The sequence below is a fragment of the Gigantopelta aegis genome, chromosome 12, assembly GCF_016097555.1.
Source record: "Gigantopelta aegis isolate Gae_Host chromosome 12, Gae_host_genome, whole genome shotgun sequence".
Taxonomy (NCBI): domain Eukaryota; kingdom Metazoa; phylum Mollusca; class Gastropoda; order Neomphalida; family Peltospiridae; genus Gigantopelta; species Gigantopelta aegis.
Genome location: NC_054710.1, coordinates 24,021,014 through 24,041,858, shown reverse-complemented (window position 1 = coordinate 24,041,858; position 20,845 = coordinate 24,021,014).

Here is a 20,845-nt window from a genome sequence, read left to right as displayed (position 1 = left end):
AGAAAACAACCCCCCAATTTTTTTTTAAATTTTCAACATGTCATTATATTTATTACCGCCTATCCACCCACCTTAAAATAGTTTGAATCGAGTTGACATTAATTTCATCAACACATTTCACACTGACGCATCAGATATGAGCTAATACTCCCTGCGACCTCCACCCCTTCGACTTCTCTGGAATTGACCTGAAATATTCCCCAACCTGTTCGCTGTTGACCTCCAAATACTGCGCCTCCCTAGTCGATATCATTGCGTTTTTCTGCGTGTTGCACACCCACGGTAGCGGAGCACCAAGGCCAGTCACGGTCAACAACTAAAAAACGTCTTTCCACATATTATTGAATTCCGTGTCTTTTGGAATGTGATGGCATCTTTATAATGACGACTTTGGAGAGGGTTGCTTCTATACAGAACGACAAATATGCAGTGAATAATTTGTTGTATGTTTTTTTTCTTTCTCTTTTCGTTTCTTCTTCTTCTTCTTCTTCTTCTAATCTCTCCTTCTTTCTTTCTTTTGTTTCTCTTCTCCTCCTTCTTCTTCTTCTTTTGGATATGATCTTGTTAATTCGTTGTTGTTTTTTATGATTCTTGCTTTTTTTTTTTTTTTTTTTTTTTTTTGTTGGGGTGTGTGTGTTGTTTTTTGTTGTTTTTTGGTTGTGAGTTTTTGTTTTACTTATATCGGTGTGTTGTTTGTGTGTATAGGATTAGGACAGCAGGCTGAGGTGTAACTTAAACAAGTTTATGTATCATTTCAATAGAATAATAGCATTACAACCCATTGTATAAATGACAATATGTCTTGGAAACATTCAGCTGATGTGTTTGTACGTTCCAACCGGCCTCGGTGGCGTCGTGGCAAGCCATCGGTCTACAGGCTGGTAGGTACTGGGTTCGGATCCCAGTCGAGGCATGGGATTTTTAATCCAGATACCGACTCCAAACCCTGAGTGAGTGCTCCGCAAGGCTCAATGGGTAGGTGTAAACCACTTGCACCGACCAGTGATCCATAACTGGTTCAACAAAGGCCATGGTTTGTGCTATCCTGCCTGTGGGAAGCGCAAATAAAAGATCCCTTGCTGCCAATCGGAAGAGTAGCCCATGTAGTGGCGACAGCGGGTTTCCTCTCAAAATCTGTGTGGTTCTTAACCATATGTCTGACGCCATATAACCGTAAATAAAATGTGTTGAGTGCGTCGTTAAATAAAACACTTCTTTCTTTCTTTCTTGTACGTTCCAAGAATGCCACAGCATAAACTGAAAATGTTGATATTGCACAGGTCAAGTTAAATTTACCGCATATATGTACTTGTGGCATGCGTGTTTATTGCACTATTTTACTGTTTTTTCTTCATATCCGATACTCAGTCCCAAGTGCGACAACACAAACGGCAATCTGATGTCAACCACAACATCGAAAGTGTGCAATAACCATACTTAACTACACTAACAAAACATGTAGTTGACACACAAGTTTGTTACAGTTACAGTTAGCACCAAATATGTTTAACCTGATTGACTTTAAATATTCAATCCATAGGAGGGTTACCGCTTTCCAGGACGATACATTTAAAGGGACATTTCTGAGTTTGCTGCAATTGTTAAGGTGTTATCGACTAACAGAGACGTTTTGACGATTGTAATTGCATATCAAATATATTTTGTCTGCATAAAATATGAGTGGCTCTATATTAAACATGTTTCTGATCGTTCCAATATTTGTACTAGGTTAAATTTCATTTTATTTGCTAAAATATTTTTTTGGCTTCTTATAAATATTTAGACGACCAGAAACGCATTGAATATACGGACACTGATATTCTAAACAAGACAATATATTCAATATATAAGTTTACTCGTTGAACTATTTTATTAGTCTGAAACATCTTACAATGCAGCAAACTCAGGAATGTCCCTTTATTGCATGTTACTTTGTTTATGGGAGGACTGCCACTCCCAATATATATATATATATATATATATATATATATATATATATATGTATGTATGTATGTATGTATGTATGTATGTATGTATGTATATATATATATATATATATATATATATATATATATATATATATATATAAACTGACAATCAAAAGAAAGTATACCAATTATTTTTTCAAAGTATTAAAAACAACACAAAACACAAGTTGATGCAAATGTTATATTTTGAAAGTATAATAATTTGGCGATAAATAAACATGAGTATACTCAATAAAACCCATAAAATAATATATCACAGTTCACAACAGCACTAGGGTGAAATGTGCGCTTTCATAAAGGACCACTCATAACGAAGGTGAATAAATTTGACCACAAAGGACATGTTTCAATAGCGTGTATATCCACCATGTGCAAGTATGCAAGCATGGACCCGACGTCGGACAGATTTCCGTCATTGACAATAAGGTTTGTCCGCTGTTGGCCACAGATACCGCCCCAAACTATCACAGATCCACCACCAAACGGTTCAGTCTCCTGAGCACAGCACGGAGCTGTTCTCTCTCCTGCACGTCGGTATATCCGAGTCCTGCCATCAGCTCTGAATAACTGGAACCTGCTCTCATCAGAAAAGAGTGCACGTTGCCAGTTCCGATGTTGCCAACGTTGAAACTGACGTGCCCAACGTAAACGTCGAAGTCGATGTTGCCTCGTCAATGTCATCCCTCTGAATGGTTGATAGGCCCTGATACCATGCTGTCGTAGTCGACGACGTACAGTGTGACGACTGATGACATGTCCAAGGCCAGTCGCTGCAGATGACGTCATAGTGAGGAATCTGTTACGTAAGTGTAAAATGCGGAGATGGCGGTCCTCGTTGGCTGTTGTAACGCGGAGTCTTCCACTTCATGGTCTGTATGCAGTCCTGCCAGTCACCCTGTAACGCTGTATCAACCTGGTGATCGTCAATTTTGTGCAATTCAGGATTTTTGCCACATGGGCAAAACTCGCACCCAACTGCACCATACCAATAGCTCTATCTCTTTCTTCAGCAGTTAGCCTTGCCATGTTCTCTGGTGTTTTACTGTTGACTAAGGCATGTTCTAAGCAATGGCACCCTTTTTACACCCTTATGTGCACGAGTATCATGTTTCTTGTGCAGTATAAATTTGATGAATAAACTCATTTTGCACGTACGGCATCGGCCAAACGTAGCAATTTGCGACTATTCGTCATTGATTGCATTATAACGAACAATACTGGAACGTATCTAACCTTCCATGAACGTGTATTGTGTTTATTTATAATACAAATAATTGGTATACTTTCTTTTGATCGTCAGTTTATATATATATATATATATATATATATATATATATATATATATATATATATATATATATACAATCAAACCTGTCTTAGCGGCCACTTTTTTCCTCCCAAAAGATTTATAATGTAAATGCACCTGTAATAAGCGGTCACCTGTCTAACACGGCCAGCGGCCACCTAAATCGGATCTCAAATCGCTAAAATGCCTGTATTAAGCGGCCATAGTAAAGTTTTACTATTATATAAAAACGGTATTTTAACAACAGCCATAAGGTGCAGCAAATAACCGATCTTCACACCTAGTACTCATTCAGTCCCGACATCTCGATTGTGTATCAATTAAGAATGTATGACTCTGGCAGGCTACGCTTAACATTTGTAGATTCACTTACTATGAAAATACACCGAATGAAGTGGGAATTAAATAATTAAATGGAAAAAGAAAACAAACGTGTTGAGAACGGTTAATTTAATACATTCCTTTTGATTTATAGTCAACTGTGTAGCACACATCCGTTGATTAGCAGTGCAGACGGTCAAACAAGAAACAACAACAAATGGTTTAAAGACTATATAATATGTGGCAAACTGTACTCAGCGGCCACCTGTCTTAAGCAGCCACTTTTATCTACTCCCTTGTGTGACCGCTTAAAACAGGTTTGACTGTGTGTGTGTGTGTGTGTGTGTGTGTGTGTGTGTGTGTGTGTGTGTGTATATATATATATATATATATATATTAGAACAATAGCATCGTGTAATGTATATTCAGATAGTTGATAGGATATATTCCCATTTGTTTGTACGTATTTCTCTGCTTATATCCAGTCACGTTTCACGCACGCCGTCTTGGTATGCATTTCAGCTATTTGGGCTGTCTATCCAGGACAGATGCAAATGGGCACCCATAAAACACTGTCAACAGAACTGATAGTAATGGTTTACGAGATATCGTTAGCTGCCGTTTGGATGCACTTTCCTAGAAACACGCGGTGAATACCAACATCCACAAGACAGAGCTCAGTAGAAATTTAGACCGTTGATATGGTATGCACTCATTAACCAAAGTCAAAACAGTGATGTTACCAACGTTTTACGAGATGTCGTTAGCTGTCTGTTACGTGCATTTTTCCCAGACTTGTTGTTTGTTTTGTTTAACGACATCACTAGAGCACATTGGTTTATTAATGATCGGCTATTTAAGGTCAAACATTTGGTAATTTTGACATGCATTCTTAGAGAGGAAACCCGCTACATTAGTAGCAAGTGATCTTTCATATGCACCATCCCCAAAACAAGATAGCACATACCAAGACCGTTGATATACCACTCGTGGTGCACTGGCTAGAACGAGGAATATTTCAATGGGCCCACCGACGGGGATCGATCCTAGACCGACCGAACATCAAGCGAACGCTTTACCACTGGGCTACGTCCCGTCCCACGTAATACAATACAGAAGGCAAAGTTCAGTGGACATTCTGAAAGTTGATATGATATGCACTCATTAACCACCGTCAAAACAGTGACGATACCAAGTTTTCATTAGATGTCACTTACATGCATATTTCCAGAAACTGGCAGCACATGCATACCGTTGTTTACAACATCGTAAACGTCGTTGATTGCACAATGAGAGACAGCTCTCTCTGTCGTGGAATGTGCGTTGCGTACTTATGCCAAGTCTAGAAAAGTACATCACCGCCCACGTCTCTGAGAGAGATTCTTTCTGGATGTTGGCCAGTTGTAAGAGCCATGTTAAACGTGTGCAAGCCCGTCTCTAACTTAACATGTGTGCTTTGTAGTCTAGGCTTTGCGTTTACAGGTGCACGCCTCCTTATCGGAATATTAGTATAAGATTATTTGTGAAAGTGCATGCATGTATTATATAACTATGAATATGTGTTATAGATAAATACACATTTCCTATTAACAGGCGTTTCCAATAAATATATATTTGCAATATTATTAAATTTTGTTTAAATGCTTGTCTAATCTGAATATATGTTTTTTGGGGGGAGTTTTTATTTTATTTTATTTAAATATACCCTTTTGTCTGTATTTTCCTTTTGTTTGACTTAATTATGATCGATTATTCTCTCTCTCTCTCTCTCTCTCTCTCTCTCTCTCTCTCTCTCTCTCTCTCTCTCTCTCTCTCTCTCTCTCTCTCTCAGACAAAATCATTGGAATACTCAAAATGATATGTTGATGCATAAGAAACTGTGTTGTATCATCTTTTCTGATATATTTATATATTTTGTCATCCAGTATAAAAATAGGAAATGTTAAGTAAATTTCGGAATTGGACATCTGATGTCCGTCTATACGATTTTTTTTTTTTTTGCAATTAAACGTTTCAAGTGATATAATTGATTAGTCATGTCGCAATAGTCACTGATTTTGAAATCCATGCAACAATCAACTGTCCACTCTCTATGAACAAATAATACAGGTTACCAAACAGTTCCTCACTGGTTCAAAGTTGGACGTTAACCCAATGTTTAATTGCAGAGTGACTGCTACCAGTCCTGTCATTAGTGATGCATGTGACGATGTTTTGTCATACAATAATGTTTCGTTTGGCCAGTAAGAAATAATTTTGGCCAGTAAAAAATAACTATTGTCAATGATGCAGTTTGAAACATGTACTAAAGTAGGATGGTAGTATGTGTTGGTAATTGTCTTGTGTTTTATATATGAAACTGGCAGTTTAACCACGATGTTTTCTGATTTATTTTAAGGGCACGGCATGATATTATATGTAGCCATTCTGCATATCATGATTGAAAGACGGCTATTGCAGTTTCAGCCACTTTTATACTTTATGGAGTTTTGATTTGGTGGTATACACCTTACAAAATGTTTGTTTTGTTTAACGACAACACTAGAGCACATTGATTTATTAACCATCGTCTATTGGATGTCAAACATATGGTCATTTTTTACAGTCATAGAGAGGAAACTCACTACATTGTTTTCATTAGTATCAAGGGATCCTACAGATAGGATAGTACATGTATTCACTATAGAATTTTATTTATTTATGTTCTGCCATCCATTCAAATAATTAAACTACATGAATTACCTCCTTAGCTGACACCGTGCAATTCCAGTTCACATTGACCTTGACCTTTGCATTCACAGCTGTGCATTACTGAAAATCAGTACACGTATTCAGAAAAAAGAACTTTTGTCCTTTATCTCATATCAAAATAATCTGAATGATAGTTTCATGCATGACAGTTGTCCAACCATAGACAACAACTATTCAAGATGATAACACACAACGGCAACATGGAAGTAGATATTAATACTAACTTATTTTCATATTAAACACAATACATGTTAATGTCTTGAATGGTTATTTGCAAAGTTCCTACAACGCATGTATAAGACTATAGACAAAACATTTAATGCTTAAACTCATATACTTGGGTTGCTGAATTTCGTTTTAACGAAATCTGAAGATTAATACAACAAATATAATTTGAGGAAAAACGTTTTCACGCGTTTGTCTGATTTATTCATTAATATAAGCATGTTTTATACAGCTTTGTGTGTCATTGTTTTAATAGTCACTGACAGCGACAACCACAGCCCCAGACCCTTAGTTCACTGAAGTCCCGTATTTCAAGAATATATTAGCTACAGAAAGAATTTTTTTTTTTATCAACTCACAATGTGTTGATTGTGTACTTAGTGGTAGTTAATCATTCTCCTTTACGCATGGATTTTGAACTTATATATATATATATCTTTGTTGCATATAATATATATATATATATATAAATATATTAGTGACTTGATAATTTCTTGCATAGTATTATAGTAGAACTGTGTAAATATATGTAGATATATATATTAATATATTCACTATATATATTAGTAGTACGCTTAGCAAATGTATTCTATTATATTGGGGGGGAGAGATTGTAGGAATGCTTCGAAATACCATAGTATCACAGTTCACTCAAGAGGAACAAAACAAATTTAGTAATACATTTTCCATTCACTATGATGCTGCTTTAGCAAAATGTGTTCTACTAATATAGGTAACAGTATACGAAATACCATTTCACCGGATTAAACTTCGAAATGCACACAGAGTTTAATTGTACAGTTTACTACTATCAGCAAGCAAATAATTTATAAATAAATAATAATACATATATAAATAAATAAAACAACTTCATTCATAACATGTATTAAATAAATAGTAAAATCCAAATAAATAGAAAAAAACACAAAAAACACAATTACACATTAATAAACAAAACAAATTCAAAAAAAAGAGAGTAAGATCAAAATAGCAACAACCAACCCTTTCAAAATAATATGGTAAACAAATCAATGTCCATCTTGGTTGTTTCAATATCAGATAGAAACTAATCTCTTCGTAACACCTATCGGATTCGACATCGATGTAACACAGTTGTTGGTCTTAGCACCTTTTCCTCTCTCTTCTCCAATTCCTGGTCCGACAGACCACATCAAAGTCTGTACCTAATAGGCGTTGTCGATAACGTCCTTCTAAACACTGTTGCCACTTCCGGATTCGCTTCCAGTATTGGATCCACTGAACTAAAGCCCAAATCCCGCCCGGATGGCTGCAGTAGAAATCTCCAACATGGGCGAGGTGCAGCGACACCTGTCGGGAGTGGATTTAGGGATTATCTCCCTTGCAGCGAACAGGTGAAAGAATCTTAACACCATGGCCAAGAAATGCGAAAAACGTAAAATCAAACGCCAAGAGGTTCTGGACACAGTTCAAGTCAAACTTGAATAATGTCATAAAAAATTGATCGATGGTTTTACAGGTCCTTTTTTCCTTCTTCTTCTTTTTTTTTCTAAGGGAGATAACTGTGAATGAAAATTGTTTTAATGTTGCTGTAGAAGATTCCAGCTATATGTTTTAAGTGTTTTGGAAGGAAAAATGGGTGGGGTGAAATCCTAACCAGGAAATAGAGAGAAATCTTTTTATCGACCTTTCCAAATAGTTATCTTCACTACAAGATATTACCATTGTACCTGCACAGTTGTCTTAAAGTGGACGCTACGCAGCGTTGCATGTTGGGTACCTGAGACAAATCTCTCCCGTTACGTTTTTCGAGTTAATAATACAGTGAAATAACATATATCAAACAGACTGCTTGGACATATTTTATTATTTACTAAAGTATGTGAAACATTTACTCCTTTATCAAAACGGAAAAATAAACAGTTGCCATTTTTACCCAATCGGGAGTCTATAAAGACAGGAATCAAAGGCTGTTACTACGAAACCGTGTCGATCGCTAGGTCGATTTGGAAGGAACTGTTAAATTACAAGCGAATTTGGAAAACAAGTGGTGTGCGTAATTAAAACTTACACCTTTTGCATATGAAAGGAGTCCAAATGAATTAAAACGAAGTGTGGATGCACTAAATTTAAATGACAAATTGATTTATAGCATCAAGTCAGAGAAGGAAGTGTCTTCGTTTTATTACGTCATATAGTTTCAGAGGAAATTAAGGCGAACACGTGTAGGTGGACTAATATAACAAATCTTAACTACAAAGGAAAAGTGGATCTAAAATATCATGTTTCATAATCATTCTTCTGAAAAAGACATTTTGACAGAACTGTGGCTGGACGTATGTATCCATGTGAAACAAGTAGTATCAGATGATATAGTTTCTAACAAAGTGTGTTTGCTGCAGGACATTATACAGTTGACTGTGTTCACCATTTGTGACAGACAATCTGCTATTGAGGTATTGTCATTCTGAAGATGAAATAAGTAAGTGTTCGTTTGTCTTTCATCCCTTGTTCCAGCCTGTGCACCTGGACTAGTAAAATAAAGGCCGTGATATGTGCTATTCTGTCTGTGGGATGAAGCATATAAAAGATCCCTTAATACTAAGTCCCGGAGCGGAGCCCTGGCCTTCCAGAGCTCGGCCCCGGGATAGACATGCTTGAAGCCTTAGTGGCATATGAGCATGTTAAATATTATCTATCTATCTATCTTAACACTAATGAAAAACAAATATAGCAGGTTTCCTGTCTAAGACCGTATGTCAAAACTACCAACTATTTAACATTCTAAAAGATGATGATTAATAAATCAATGTCTAATGGTGTTGTTAAACAAAACATACTCTTTTTTTTTTCTCTTGGAGGAGTAAAAGGTATTCTATTTGTAATTTATCTATATCTTATCGAGGTAGCAATCACGATGACAAGGCTAGGGTTGAAGTGGGATGAACTATGTCAGATGAATATTGCGGACGTGTACAAATATCGAGGTTGGTGGCTGACGTATTCGGGGTGACATATCTAATGAATGGACCTTATGACAAATTGTTTGTGTGTGGTGGGAGTTAATGTGCGGATGGGATGAAAAATGATGTGGATTAATAAATTGCGTTGGGATGAGTGATGATGGAGGACTGATGTATGATGGTGTTAAAATACAGTGTATTGATCTTATGGCTATTACTGTGGAACAGGTAGCAGATGAGATCGGTAATGTGGGAAGATGATGTCAAGTGGGGTTCACATGTAAAGACTGAGTGGAGATGCAAGTGAAATACACTTCAAAACACCAAAACCCGAATTTCGTTTTAAAAGGTTATTCCCCAAAACGCCAGAAACGTGGGTGGGTGGGACGGACGGAGACTCGTACTCCTAATAAAGGCAACGTGACTAAGAGAGGGAAACCAGAATATTGAAATTGTCACTAAAAATAACAGTGAAAATTTGTAAATAGTTAAACATCTATTTTACACCAATCTAATATGTATCAACCAGATTTATCACGTTTATGCATCTTACCAATGTACTACTATTATATACTCAAAAGTAGGGCAACCTGAAATATTAATGTTAATATCAACTATTAGACTAAACATACGTTTTGACCACAGATATCCTAGTATAGAACGTTCAGGTCTGTTTATCAACACACCGAAACACATTCCATAGTTTGCACCTGCATCACGCAGTTCGCCCCGTACTCTTGCGAGGGGTGTCATTCTCGACTTTGACAATTTCCAGGAAGGTGTATTAATCACTGTGGATCTTTTGATAATGCAGTTGTTATTGTTTTTTTTTTAGTAATGTTTTATTGTTTAAATTTGCGATTTACTGATAAAAAACGTCAACTTTCAAATTTCACTTCTGACACCAAACGTCCTTCAAGATCTTTGGTGGGCATAAAACCTACTGTGATACTGAACTACCGGTTGTAATGTTAGCCCAATTAATTCATTAGTATCATATAACCATTCCCCACAGCTAATATACCTTACAATTTTGGCAATTGTAAATACTTTTTAGAGTTCCCCTAATTTTTTGAAGAGTATAGTATAAGAAAAGCGCAGTTTGTTCAAAAGAGGGTTGTGATATGTGGTACCCCTCTTACTGAATGTCTAGGTATGCAGTTACACGCTCGCGCTTACGGCCATTAAAACAGTTTGCAAAATTCCTTTGTCTTTACCTGATTAGTAATTTGTCTTTTAAGTAATCTAAAATTATGTTAATTTGTTTTGATCTTACCTAATATGTTTATGACATTGATGGAAAAACACTTGTAAAAATCAAAACACCGAAACAGAATATTTAATACTAAAAGTATCTACTCTTAAATGTGCTTTTGTGCCTTCTGAAAATTAATTATTGAAATATCGACTCTACAATTTGTTTCTTGTTTTGTACGATTTCACAATAGTCTGGCCTTTTATTTCTGGTAAACCTTTAGATTCCACCAGAAGAATCTAGAGTTATAAATGATTTACGATGTCCTCTTCATTATACAGTTATTTGTTAGATGACGTGCTCACTTTCGTTAAAATGTCGTACAAGTGGATGGATATGCTAAACATGTTTTAAAATCTTTATGGATTCATATGGCATATAATGAACTATTTAAGATTTATGTCGTTAGAGAAATAAAACTGTGTGTTGTGTTAGAAAATAGCATATGTTGTATGCATTAAAACGTAATAGAAAGTATATTAAGATATTTGTATAACAGTGTTATATCGCAAGTATACTGGACAAAAGATAAAGCGTCTTCTAAGAAAAGTAATTTCCTCTATGACATTTGATACATAAACATGGATATTAATTATATTACACGAAACAATACACAAATGCTATGCAGATGTCCACCAAAGTCATGCTAATACATTCATGACCTACATGCCAAACACATGATGCAACGTTAATTTAAAATTAATACACTGCGCATGCTATCAGCTATAACATGATGTTTCTAGTATGGAGGGCATATTCGTTACACGTTGCATGTTGCTTGCACATATTTTGTTTTGTTTTCCAGATTGATGTATTAAAGGATCAATCACAGATTGCTGACGAAATTTAAGGTATGTTTTAACAAATGCAGTCAACTAGCTTTACGAGTGTTATGACACTAACAGCATGAAATATTTGCTAGCCATGGTGCTAACCTGGATTTGTTCAATTATTTTTGATAAGTATATATTTGTTATTCCTTCTGTTTGTTCATTTGTTTGCCTACTTATGAAACTCCTCATCCATCTAATATGTATCCATCTACCTATCTATAGACGTATTTACGTATTCACTATTTTTAGTTGTGTATTTAGGGATTTTTTTGTATAAGATTACATGTTAGTCTTCCTACCTACCTACCTGCCTACCTATTTACCATTTAGCAATACAACTCATACGTACATGCTTACATATATATCTACAGGACCTACGTATGCAATATAATACCAACCCACCAACCAATATATGTTATAGACACATCTACCTATCAACCATGCCCAACTGTTCACCACCTATCTACCTGATCATATACTCTCGTCGTTGCCATTTCTCTCTGCCTCTGTCTGTGTGTATCTCTCTCTCTCTCTCTCTCTCTCTCTCTCTCTCTCTCTCTCTCTCTCTCTCTCTCTCTCTCTCTCTCTCTCTCTCTCTCTCTGTGTGTGTGTGTGTGCGAGCGTGTGTGTGTGTGTGTGTGTGTGTGTGTGTTTGTGTGTGTTTGTGTGCATTTGTCTCTCACACGTATTCAGACGTACCAAATCTCTCTTTGTCTGACTCTCTCTCTCTCTCTCTCTCTCTCTCTCTCTCTCTCTCTCTCTCTCTCTCTCTCTCTCTCTCTCTCTCTCTCTCTCTCACACACACACACACACACACACAAACACACGCACGCACACACATACAAGCACACAAACATACATGCACAAACACTCACGCACCCACACATATAGAGGCAGGCAAACATGAAAGCGCAAACTAAACATAAAACATATACTTGCAAGCAGACAATAATAACAATTACCAAAACATAACAAAACAATAATTATAGCATCAACTTCAATAATATCAATTACCAAAACATAACAAAACAATAATTATAGCATCAACTTCAATAATATCAATTACCAAAACATAACAAAACAATAATTATAGCATCAACTTCAATAATATCAATTACCAAAACATAACAAAACAATAATTATAGCGTCAACGGCACCGGACACAATATTATAAATTTAGTGCACATATTTATTATATCTCTGACGAATTCCACGCCTTTCACAGACTTCCGGTTAATTCGTTGACACATTCATTCTGTAGATACTCAAAACCGATGTCCGGTCATTTTGAGTGGAATTGAGCACACAGCTCATGAAATATGTCAACATGTATTAAACATATTTCCAATTCTGACGGTCTGGAATTCCATTTAAATATTTGGTCAGATGCAAATGGGCGTCTTGTACCTTACGGCAGCTGCTAGAGAGGATCTGATCTGACAATTGTATTGAAAGACAACAACACTCGGATTAGCCCGATATGACAAACGCATATTTGAGGAATAGTTGCACAGTGTCAAAACAATCAAAACAAATTTCGATTGTTCAGTTACCAATACAAATTGACACCAGTGACCACAAGCGTTTGGGTCCTGATTGGATTTTGTATCAGTCTAAGGAAAACACATTCGCGGTAAGCTATATTGCCTGCGTTCAGATTTTAAAAATATATATACAGACAATATAGCGTAGCGTACATGAGCGTTCCATCAACTAGTACTAATCATACATCTAGAAACTACAAACAAGACCCGTATGCCCGTGCCAGGGACAACGGTGCTAGTTCAAGGGAACCGGTTTGTAGCGTGTAGGTTTATGATGTACGCTTTCCATAGACAAGACTGTACATACCACGGCCTTTGAACCAGTTATCAGTAACGTGTTTAGGACGAGCTGAAGAAGTCATCGAGTGCTATACACAATATGGCCTTCCTGCCTAAAGCAACACTCAACAACTAAGTACAAGCCCCATTTGCCAGACCTATAAGAATCAGTTGCGAGGCAATGGGCCGGTGAAACCCCTTCCCCAGGACAAAAATGTAAATATTTGTCCTACTCTATATAAATAAAGATAAAAATCTGGCTTCTGTCCCCACACTAGGTACCCTCCCCCTTAACTAGTGATTGCCCCCCCCCCCCCCCCCCCCCCACCCCCCCACTCCAGATATCGTCCTTACAGTCTTGTTTACTAATCGACGTTTAGATACAGTTACTATTTGTTTTGTTTAAAGTCACCAATGCAACACATTGATTTATTAATCATTGGCTATTGGATCTCAAACATTGTGCTATTTATACGTGTAGTCTTCAGAGGAATCCCCACTACATATTGTTTGCATTACCAGCTAGGATATTTTATATTCACTTTCCCATAGACAGGATATGGCCTTGATATACCACTCGTGGGGTACTGGTTGGAACATGGGTGTCAAAGAGATTTCGGTATGCTGGGTTTACAAATGATTAGCAAAAAGATATTTTAGGCAGATTTCCTTGATAGACACGATAACACATACCACTATGTATTAAATTATTATAATCATCTGTATGTCCATGGGCAAGTGGTTACTTCGCAGATGGCAGATTGTATTATAAGAAATTAATGGAAGGATATAAAGATGTCCTCTTCAGTTGATTAACAAATAACATAACTTTTGTTTTGTCTACTGAGACCACTAGAATAGATTAATGTATTAATCATCGGCCACTGGTTGTTGCAAATTTTGTAATAATCTTAGAGGACATCCACTACACTTTTGTTCACTAGCAGCATGAATTTTCTATATAGACTTTCCCATAGACAAGACGGCACATATGAGTTTTTGATATACCAGACGTAGGACATTAATCAGATAATGCAGGTTCGATCCTCCGACCAAAGCACGTCTGACTAGTGCTCTACCGACTTGGATATATAAGACAGATACCTAATCAAAATGCCCCCTTTAAGTAAAGCATGTTCAAGACATATTGTCACGGATCACTGACCTATTAAATGGTCTAACAAAGTATTACCTGTAAAAAAAAATATTCGATTTGTCCCTAAAGATACTTTATTCAACCACCTACGTAAGCGCCACACCCCACTTATTAATGATATTTTGTAAAAATAATTGAATTATGGCAATGGTCCAATGGTCAAAAAAGTAATATTGCCAAGAGGGTTGGCATAGATTTCACTCCATCATGGTTCAGTTAAGGAAATAATATAGCCTGATTTGGTTTTCAAAAATTAATGTAATTTTCATTTATTATTATTTGTTTTGCAATATCAGGTTCTTAAATCCGTGACAGTACGCCTTTCAGTAGAGTTTAATTTGCATTACAAAATAGAAAATAAAACAAGTTTATACCAACTGGTACTCGAACCTACTGCGTTGTTTCGCATTACATTCGGTACCATGCACTGTGAACTTAAGAGCTAACTTAAGGGATTTGGAACAGAGTTATGATATCCTTTAAAATGTTCCTGCTTAATTACGTATAGTGAATTAGGTGGCTTGGGAGAGAGGGTATCTCCTTAATACAGAGGTATGACCAATAGGTTCGTCCACTGATAAATTACTAGGTGTATCAGTGCCTATGCACAGACTTAGTTAATTATCGGTCGATGACATTTCATTGTGTCCTATCTGAATTTGGAATAATATTAAGATGAACTTCAAAGCGAAGGTAGATGCTTAATCGAGGTAGCTGTTTTTTGAAGATGTTTACAAGGACATTATTCTACAGTCAGACTGACGGCAGATTGACCGCTTAGCGTCTCAATCCCCGCCCTAACAACCTTCTACCAATCTTCTCTAAATTGATCAGAAAGAAATAAAGTAAATGCAGTGAAAGAAAACAAATAAACAAACAGATTGGGTTTGCGTCATGAAGGATAAGTAGATGACATATAACACAGTTTAACAATCAATTTGTCACTTCGAATAAATAGACTAGGGACAGACAAAAACTTATGTAAATCTGTTCAACGATTTGCTAAGAAAACGGAATCGAAAGGAAACACGAAGGTAAATTTCATGAGTAGTTTGTTAGGAAAACGGAATTGGACAGAACAACAATGGCGTTGATTAAAAGTGGAAACAAATATGGTTGCCCCCTATCAATGGCTAGTTGTAGAGTCGGGAGTTGATGGTCAATATTGGACGCGACGTTTTGGCCTTCACGGGACAGACGCCGGTGATGGGCAAGATGACGATCAAAGTGGAACAAACATCTTGGTTAGGAAGTGACAGCTGCCTCATGTTGAGATTTGTCCTGCTTGTATCCGAGCTATTTTAGTGCTAATGGTCGTTTATATCTAAGTATTTTTGGAGATGTCGATTGTAGTGCACATATCCGTTTTCAAATAACATATCAAATGTATAATCCTGAACATGTTTTCATAGTAATTCATATCCACAAGACAAGAGACAAGATTGTTTCTATATATCAGCCTGCCATGAAGGTAAGATGTGTATTTGATTACATTTGCATACACTAAGTGCATCCTAGTTATTCTATAAAACTGTTGACTGTATTCAGCGTTCAATAATAACACAGTTTTACTTAGGAAGTAACAGTTGTCTTATATTCTGCTGAATCCTGTTTCAGGTGGTGTCTGCATCTAAGGTGTTTTTAGTTCTTGCTTACTAAGCGTGTGCATTTTCTATATCTAGGTATTTATAGAGATGCTGATTACAACTTTTATATCCGTTTGTAGATTATACAACATGCTTTACTCAAATCATTCGGGGGAACACTTCAGTGCAGTCCACATAACATGCATCAGTAGCATGATCAGTAAGGATGTGAAGAATGTGTGATTGCAAATTATATAGAGTCTGTAGCCATGTTATCTTGATGACGCTTTTATTTCAGTGTATTACCCAACTACATCCAAGTTCATATACTCTTTGTATCAAGTTATTCTGAACCACCATTCACGCAGCTGTAGATGCCGCGATCATCTGGACTTACACAAACTGTCTCTGTCCATGCCTATTCTGGCGACAGTTAGTTTGCAGATACACACATTATTTCCATTCAAGTTATTCTGAAAGGTAGTTGATTGCAATTTCTTGAGATTTTGCATCCAATCTAAACGACAATAGCATTGTTCGTATCACTGATCAAGACTAATTTCATGATTGTGACATAATGCTCACATCCATTAACACTAGGTGCTTAGTATAAAGGACAGCCACTGAGGATGTTTTAATGCAAATTACACCGAAGAACCTTTTGATTTCATTTGCATATACAGTATGTATGCAGGTTGTTTTGAAGCACTTAATTACAATGCGTGCCACTATATTATTCTAAAAATGTGTAGCTTTATTTCCGTGCAAACACCATTGGTAAGTAGCTAAATATTGTTGAGTTTACCCTATCTAAATATTTTTCTATATTTACATTTGTATTATATAATTTAACACTCGAATGCATTAAAGTTATCGAAATGTACAGGGCATATTACTTTTTAAATGCACATATTAAAAAACCCTTGCATATACAGCAAGTACTTTATTGTAAATTTTAAATTTACTTGCCTGTGATAAAAACATTTGTCACAGCTTTTAACATTGTGCTTGTGTTTGTGAAGAAAAAAAGAGTGTATTTTTGATACTCATCGATACATTAATTTTATACTTTCACATCATTTTCATTTCAACTTATATCCAATTAAGTTTCAAGCACGCTGTCCTGGGTACACACCTCAGCTATCTGGGCTGTCTGTCCAGGACAGTGGGTTAGTTGTTAGTGGTTGGTGAGAGAGAAGAGGGTGTAGTGGTCTTACACCTACCCATTGATTCATTAAAACGCGCTCTGGGTGGGAGCCGGTACCGGGCTGCGAACCCTGTACCTACCAGTCTTATGTCCGATGGCTTAACCACGACACCACCGAGGCCCATAACTGTATACTAAAAGCTGCTGAATCAGACGTTATGTCATGAAACCAATTATCAATGTTCAGTAATTTCAGTAGTTTCTAATTCTTTTCTTTTTTTTTGTAAATCAGCAGAGCATGGTCTGTTAATATATGCTTGTGTATTGACGACACCGGCAACGCTTAATTTGTACAAACATTTTTGGTCTTAAATTTGCTCTATGCCAGTTAAGTACCGACACTGCATGCATTTTACACACTTCACAGTTATGTCCAGTGTTCATCTCTTCTGAGGATCGTGGCGTTTTTTTCTTTTCTTGTATTTTTGTGTCTTGGTTGTTGTTGTTTTTTGTTTAGTTTTTTCTTGTGTTTGTTGTTTTGCATGTTGTTGGGTTTTTTTTCTGGGGGGTGGGAGGGGGGGGGGGGGGAGTATTATTATGTTTGTGTGTTGTTATTGGGTTTGTTGCTGTTTTGTTTGACGTCCAGTAGCTGATAATTAATTAATCAATGTGCTCTCCAGTAATGTCGTTAAACAAAACAAACTTAAAATTGTTGTTTTGTTTGTTTGTAGTTTTTTTTTCCCCAATTAACTTTCATACTGGCTTTAGCTGCTTTAGTTCTATATTCAGGTCAAGGGTTAGTGATTATTGCTTATCTGTTAGAGATTAGTTAGAGAGATATTAGTTACAGATATCAGTGTATTGTCCTTGCATTCTCCAACTGAACCATACAATCATGGGTTTGACCAGGGTTTTGAACCTAACACCTAACAACCATAGGGTCGATAGTTTGACAACTACGCATCTCCTGTCCGGTTTACTTCCACTTCTATCAAACTCCACAAGATGGTCGTTTCCTACAGCAGCCGGCGAGTGTTTCTCTTGTCCGTAACGTCAGAATGGCTTGACTATATAACTGTATTTGTCTTCCATGACCAAGCGTCATGGACGGAAGAACCGGCTGAGGCCGGTACTTGTGCCCAGGACAGGCGTGCGCTACAACAGCTTGCTCTGAATGTGCACGTTAAACAATTTTCCATTCCATGACCAAGCATCAGGACATATTCCATAAGTAATAAAATAAATCACATAATGCGGTCTTATTATGGATATCTTTTGGTAGTTTTATTCTGTCATCATTAAGAATACACTAACAAACCAAGACTACTATTTACCCACCGGCATACAACACATAGATAAGCTTTTGGTATTTATTTATGTTTTTTATTTAGTTTTTCCATGAAACAAAAAAAAAAACATACAAAAAAAAAAAAAAAAAAAAAAAAAAAAAATTAAATACCCACAAGAAACACAAAACAAATAAACAAAAGCAACACACATCGAAAAAAGAGAACGATAACAACATTTCACAGAATCATTTTCAAAACGTTGATTTATTAGCGTCTACTAAATATAATAATGCAGCATCTGACATTTTCAAGAAGGTAACTTCTGTGGAATTAAAACCAGTTGTGCAGACGATGAACAAATTCCGCAGGTTATGGGTTCGTGTCATAATGTCAACTCCAGGCATCATATACGTTTTAATGACTCAAATGGAAGGTGTACGACCACGACAATCTTTCCTGGCATCTAGTTCAGTTGGGTCGAATCATCTCAGTTGACACGTTCTCTGATTCGGTTTTGTTCACGTTCCAACCAGTGCACCACGACTGGTACGTCAAAAGCCGTGGTATGTGCTGCCGTGTCTGTGGGAACGTGCACATAAAAGATCCCTTGCTACTAATAGAAAAATGGGTTTCCTCTATAAGATTGTATGTGAGAATTACAAAATGTTCGACAACCAATAGCCGATGATTAGTAAGGGAAGGTGCTCTAGTGATATCGTTGAACAAAGCAGACTTTAAACTTTCAGTAATCATTGACAATAATTATTGACAATTAACTATTAACATCTGTTTTGGACAGGCAACCTACTTAACTGATGTGTGTTCCCTGAACAGCTTGCTTGAATCTCATTTTAGATATACTATTCGAAAAGACAGAGTTAGTCTGCAGAATTCGACCTGCTGCATCGACTCATGAATTCATTTTCAGTGGGTTGATTTATTAGCCGCTACTAAGTACCATAAGTGTGGCCCCCATCCCAACGAATGCTAAACGACTGGTTTATATCAAAAGCCATAGTATGTGCTGTCATGCCTGTATGATCTGTCTTGTGATGCATATAAAACATTTCTTGTTGTTAATGGGAAAATGTAGCTTGTTTCCTCTGAAGACTAATTGCCATATGTTTGACATCCAGTATCCAAGACAAAACAGGAATTTATTACGCCCAGGCCGTAATCAGGCCGATGGCTACATTAATCATTGTGCTCTATTGGTGTCGATAATCGAGACACAATTTTAACTTGTATCTTTATACTGTGAATTTCGAAGCTGTTGTGACTCTGTCTTGTGCTGACATTGCTAAACAATAAATTGAATTTAAATGTAATTTAAATTCCAATCCAACGCCTTCATTCCAGCCTTGCGATAAAACAAATTCACACTGTCATGTGAGGAATTCTCATAAACATATTTTAAAAATGTCAACAGTGAGATTTTTTTCACTGTGGTTAATTGTGAAATCCACACAGTATCAGACATCTTAGAAATGTTTACTCCCAGAAGCCTGGGCTTGACTTGTCAGAAAGCGTAGAATGTCCCAGCAAACAGGGCATCTAATTTGTTAGCACGGTGACTTAACAATGGCGGTTAATATTTGAACAGCTTCTGTGTGTGCGTCGATGAAGCCATCTTGACGGGCTTGGGATGGCCACCATTGTTGTGGGTTGCTGGTAGAAGATGTGGAACGTGGAACAGGAGATGGGGTTAGCGTGTGTATAGCAGAATGTGGGTTAGTCACGTCAGTCGAGGTCATCCGTCGTCACCAATGTTTGTGCTTGATGATCGTGATGGGGTGGTGAGGGTAAGGACGACGATGATTGTAAATAATGATGATGATGATGATGATAATAAAGATGGCGATAATAATGATGCTATTGATGATGCTGATTACTGATAGCCATGCCAATGAATGCTACGTATGATGGTGGTTTTGCTGAAGATGATTGATTATGATATCATAACTTACTTCTTTAAGCCACACCCACCCAACCCCACACCCCCTAAAGAAAAAAAAAAGAAAAAAGAAAAGAAAAGAAAACAGAAGAAGAAAAAACCCCACAACAAACAACAACAAAAAATGGTTCTTTTATAATGCGAACTGCTGTTGATAGAAACACAGGTGATTATTTAAGACTCCAGTTGTTGTTTTTATTTTGTTTTATTTTGTTTTATTTTTCCCTTGTTAATCATCGGCTATTGGATGTCAAACATTTGATAATTTG